Consider the following 5,602-nt stretch of genomic DNA (forward strand, 5'->3'; position numbering starts at 1 on the left):
AAAGAAAGAAAGAAAGAAAGAAAGAAAGAAAGAAAGAAAGAAAGAAAGAAAGAAAGAAAGGGGCATGGAAAGGGGCATGTTTTGGTGCACTTTGAAAAAGGAGGGACCAATCATTACCAGCCTTCAGTGTTCTCCTCAATGCTACTAATTCAGCTCAAATTCCCTCGTTAAGCCCCAAACGAACCGTTTTGGAAGAAAAGGGATCTGAGGGCAGAGGTGGAGGGACGGAAATCTTGGAGGCGTCCCCTGACTGTTCTGGTCACATTCCTTCCAGGTCTTGTCACGATTAACCAGATCCCCTGGCCTTCTGCATGTCAGAGCTGTGAGAGGACATCTGTTATCACTCCGGGCATTCTGAGAATTATCTAGAACATATTTGAAAAAGGAAATTGAAGTCCCCTTCTCTTTATTTTTATTTATTTATTTTTTAAAGATTTCTTTATTTTTAGGGAGGGAGAGAGCCTGAGCAGGGGGAGAAGGAAAGGGAGGAGAGAGAGACAATCTCCAGCAGACCCCGTGCTGAGCACAGGGCCCGACATGGCGCTCGATCTCAGAACCGTGAGATCAGACCTGAGCTGAGAGCAAGAGTCGGACACAACTGACTGTGACACCCAGGCACCCCCCGACCTTTTATTTTTTTGAGTAACTCATTGTCTCAGTTATCTCGTTTTGCAGAAGGACAAGGAGAAACATGCATGACATGTGAGTTCTGCTTCCATCCATGGAGCCGTGTTCTGCGTGAGATTTGCATCTTCAAACCATCTCAGTGCTACAAGGTGCATCCTGGGTCTGACGCCTGGGAAACGAGCGAGGGGAGGGCACGGTGCCCAGGGCACTACGGAGCACCCCAACCCCCAGACCTTCTCCACCTCGTGCGGGTCGGGATGCGATGCGCACAGCTTGTCAGTCCCAGAGAGAGTGGGGGCGCAGGCCAGCGGGCAGAAGGAAGAACGGTTGTGCATGGCTTGTCCCCTCTTCCCTTCACAGCACATCTTCCAAGGGATTCTTGATGTTTTTGATGGAGTGTGCATTTCTGTGATTTTCAGAGCTGCAAAGCTGGCTGTGTGGGGAGGGAGCAGCAGGGACCTGGGCAGGGCATCGTGGCCTCTCTTTTCATCTGGAAATAATTGCATATCTCTCATAAATGAATATTACTGGAGAAAACATACATATGTCATGGGGGCCCTGATAAGCATGGTTTGCTGTTCGAACCACACAGCGTGGGCTCTAAGGGATGGGCAGCTGCAGGAAGCCTGTCCTGGTGCTGAGGCAAGGACAGGGCGAGGACAGGGCAGGTTCCCTGCAATGGGTACCGCCGGGACAGTCACTATAATGCTCCTCAAAATCGCCTTTTACTGCTCGTGGTGATACACCACAAGCTTCAGTGATAACTAAGGTTTTCTCCCTCTTTCCAAAATCTAATCATCTGTGAGCAGGACAGACAAGATCAAGGGGCGCAGCACACCCAGCACTCTCTGCTGAAACCCCTCAAGTATTTCAAGGCATCCTGAAGTCAGATCGCATGGATACTGCTTTAAAGCACACACAGCCTTTCCTCCTCATCCATTCTGGCTGCGGTAACAGGCACCGCACACGGGGGACGTTATGAACAACAGGCATTTGCTGCCCCAGCTCTGGAGGCTGGAGTCAGACCAAGGCGCCTGCGGATCCAGTGTCTCCTGAGATCCCGTTTCCCGGTTTACCGTGCGCTCATGTGGGGGAAGGGGCAAAGGAGCTCCCTGAGGGCTCTTTCGGAAGGATGCTAGCCCCTCCCGGGGGCCCTATCCTCATGACCTCATCCCCTCTGGCAGTCTGCAACTCCTAAGACCATTCCCTTCAACACACGGGACACAGCATCCGTCCAGCTGTGCGGCCCTGCAGCGTGCGGCTTCGATGGGTTTGCTGTGGGGCGTGCTTCTTCACTGCCCCCTCCTGAAAGGCAACAGCTCAGCCGGAACAGCCTGGGGGCCCACGCGGCTGGAGGGAGGTAGCTTGAAGAGACCGGTTGCAAGGAGACACTCGGCTGCCAGCGGGAGTGGAAGGGCAGAGTGGGGGCCGTGCTGATGGGACACCTGGTCTCAGGTGACCACATCCAGGGGACCAGCCAGGGGCTTCAGCAGCACAAGCCAGTGGGACCAGAGGAGCACGGGCAGGTCCGTATTGACATCACGATTGTTCTTATGCCTAAAAACACGGTGTTCTCTGTTATTCATCTCATTTTACTTATTTATTGCATTTTCTACATGATTCCCTTGGCTTAAAGTTTCAGAGAATACACCTAATAACACCATTGATGGAAGTAATGTAAACAGATAGTTTCAATAAAGACAGGGCTGAGCAGCGGGGAGCAGCTGCCGTCTCCTCTACCACCCTCCCGGGGCCCACTTCTCCATATGCTTCCCTGTTGGGAGCCGCTCCGCAGAGATGGAGTGAGCAGAGGCAGGACCAGCGGCTCTATCAGACCCGAAGACCTGAGCCCGGTGCCCAGCCAGACCATCCCCTGGGACCTCCTGGGACGGGGAGGAGGGTTTCTGTCCCTAGAAGCGAGGCGAGCGGCGTCCTGCTGGCTGTGAAGTTTGCTGTTAGTGAAGGGGTGCTCTTGTAGTCGTGCGGGGGGGTTGGAGAGTTCTGCTCTCCTTTCTAGGGGAGTTTCTCAGGAAAAACAAAAAGCACTTGCTCACACCATCTGGGTCTTTGAGTTCCTAATAGAAACATGGAAGGAGGCGTCCCCATTCTGTCTGGAACGAGGCTTTCTCTGGGCGGACACGGAGACACACAGTGCCAGGGCCCCTGACTAAGGACAACTGTCACCTTTAGGTTCCTTCCAGGAAAACACTGTCCACAGATCACAGAACAGAGCCAGGCCCGCGGGCAGCGTTCCAGCAGACGCCCCCTGTCCGCAGTCTGGGTGATGTTCTTCTCTCATTTGACCTTCCTTGGCCAGTGGTGTCCGTTCCGCTGTCCCACGGCCCCTCTGCTCAGCTGTAGGACTAGGAACCTACACAAGCTGTTTGCTTCCAGAAGCTTGGGGTCATCATTGTCCTTTGCTGTCTACTTTCGAGTAACTGAGACTTTCTTCTCACACAGACAGCATCGGCATTTTAAAACCAAAACGCCGGGAGCCTGAGGGACCATGGTATGGAAGGGAATATGGTTGCCAGGTGGGGAGGAGCAGACCCTCTGGTTCCAGGCCCCCCAGGAGTTGTTAACAATGGCCAGACCTGGGAGCCCTGAGGCTGCAGACTAGATGGGCACATCCATCTGTCCGTCTGCCTGTCTACCTAAAGAGTGGGACTTAGAGATTATCCAGGTAAACAGACCCGGACAACCTCCCACTGGCAGGCATTCCAGGGATCCTCACTAGCTCTTTGAAGCTCGGCTGTACGTTCTGACTTGTGACCCGTCACTCAGAGAGACTCATGTCATTTCTGTTAAATGAGTGACCTCATCCCATGGTTGCTGGCTTGGGAGCATCTCCAGTGGGAAGTGGTCCAGGGTCCCAGGGACCATGAAACTGCCCCCAAGTGTTTCTACAGTGATGAGCCCACTGTGTGTGCAGTGATGCCCCCTCCCCACCCCACCCCCGCCTTCCAGGTGAAAACTCAGATAGCTGCGGTCGCCCCTACATGACTGAATCGCGGGCAGCCTGGGCATCAGAGTTCGCACAGCGCGGTCGGGCCCATCTCCGCTGAGTCAGTCTCCGTGGGTCCCGCTCCAGACAGACTGAGGTGCGGCAGTGGGAAGGCTCAGGGCGCCTGGGCCCTTTTGTCTGCAGGTGGGAGATAAAGTCTGACGTCAGAGCCGATGACTCAACCGGCGGGAGGGTTCGTTAGGATCCTAGGAACATCCTTGCATGAATCACAGCCAAGAAAGCCCGGCAAGGCCATGTTTAAATGTCCAATTCTACGAAGAGAACTTGGGAGGAAAAAAAACTCCTCTGGGAGGTGAGTGTCCTGTCCCGGGAATTGCTCAAGAAGGGACTCACTTCCTGGCGAACATGGGTTTAGTGTTGGTCGCTGTCCACGGGCTGTCCTCGCTAAAGAACCCGGGAGAAGTGGGTTCCTCCTGTCAGCACATGCCACCTTCGCTCACTGCACAGTTTGGGATGAGGGCCTGGAAAAATAGCTCTTACTGCGAATTTATGTGATTTTATTGATTTATTTTAATCAACCCACAAGATCCTGTGTCAATATGTTACTTTCATCGGTCACTCTGAATATCAGTTTGTCTCCATGTAATAACTCAGGTATGATGCTAGAAACTGCAGAATTATAGCAAATAGCTATTCAGGGCTTCCTGTGCACACGACATGAAGATGTTTTATATTACTTAATACTCTGGGAAACTCTGAAGTAGACAGTGCTTCTCTCACCGTGGGATGGATGAGGAAACAGAGCCTCAGAGGCCACACAGAGCTGGCAGTCTGGGTGCTTACCGCTGGGCAGTCTCTCTCTGCAGATCGAAAGGTTATCTTTATAATCCTCTCCATTTTCAGGAAAAACAGCTTTTAACTTAGCCAAGAAAATACTGCTTTATAAGATCTGACTTAACCCCAGAGCGGTGAGTGAGTTCATACAATGGTAAGATTCATTATGAACCCTAAGGCTATCCTTGTAGTCTTATATGCATGAGAGAGTTTATATATAACATATATAAATTGAAGATATCAGATCCATTTCATTCCAGATAGTTTAGACTATGTTTTCTCAGCTTTGACCTATTGACATTTTGGCCTAGATAATTCTCTTCCAGGGCGGCGGGGGGTGGGGGGCTGCCCTGTGCCCTGTGGGGTTTCAGCTTCATCCTCAGCCCTGACCTACTAGGTGACCCCCTGGATTCTAGGAGGACCCACTTCAATTTGTGACCAGCAGACATGACGCAGTGTCCCCACCATGAGGGGGACACCCAGACCCAGCTGAGAACCACCAGTTGGGGTGTTGTCAGATGCTCTATTTTTGAGGTCCCGTTTCATGGTCAGAAACAGAAAATGCATTGGTGGCAAACATTTCAACAGTTGCTTGCTAGCCAAGAGGAGATTGGACACTCTTCTGTGTTCCCACGACAGCTGCATTCGGCCCGAGCAAACTTCGCATCCCAGAACGTTTTCTTTCCTCTTCTCTGAGCCTGTGCAAGACATTCCTCAGCGTTCCGGCAGCCTCCAACTTGGACACCTGCTCCGTAGCTCTCAGGACTCTGCCTATCAAAGGTCTAGTGTTTCCCAGGATCTGATTATGTTGCACGACCTTTTGTTCTAAGTCTTCAAGCCGCTTTCTGAAGAGAAATTTTTCTTTTTCAAAAAAAATAAATAAATGAAAAATCAAGAGCATTCCTGTTGGCTTGCCAATCATCCCTGAACTCTTCTATCAGCAGGCTGCTTCTTTCTTGAGAGTATCTGAGTATTGAAAACAATCCTCATAAGAAACGGACTTTAAAACAGGATGGTTTTTAAGATCCAGAAACCACCTGGTGATGAGAATGATTGCATTAATGACGTAATAGTTTAAAAACAGAGCCTCCCTCCCCTCCCCTTCCCCAGTCCTTTCTAAGGCTCAGGCGATTTAGTGGGACTTTCTCCAAGCACTTGCTCCCTTCATCTCCAGTC

This window comes from Lontra canadensis, unplaced genomic scaffold, assembly GCF_010015895.1.
Source record: "Lontra canadensis isolate GAN:19392208 unplaced genomic scaffold, GSC_riverotter_1.0 scaffold76, whole genome shotgun sequence".
In the NCBI taxonomy this organism is placed as follows: domain Eukaryota; kingdom Metazoa; phylum Chordata; class Mammalia; order Carnivora; family Mustelidae; genus Lontra; species Lontra canadensis.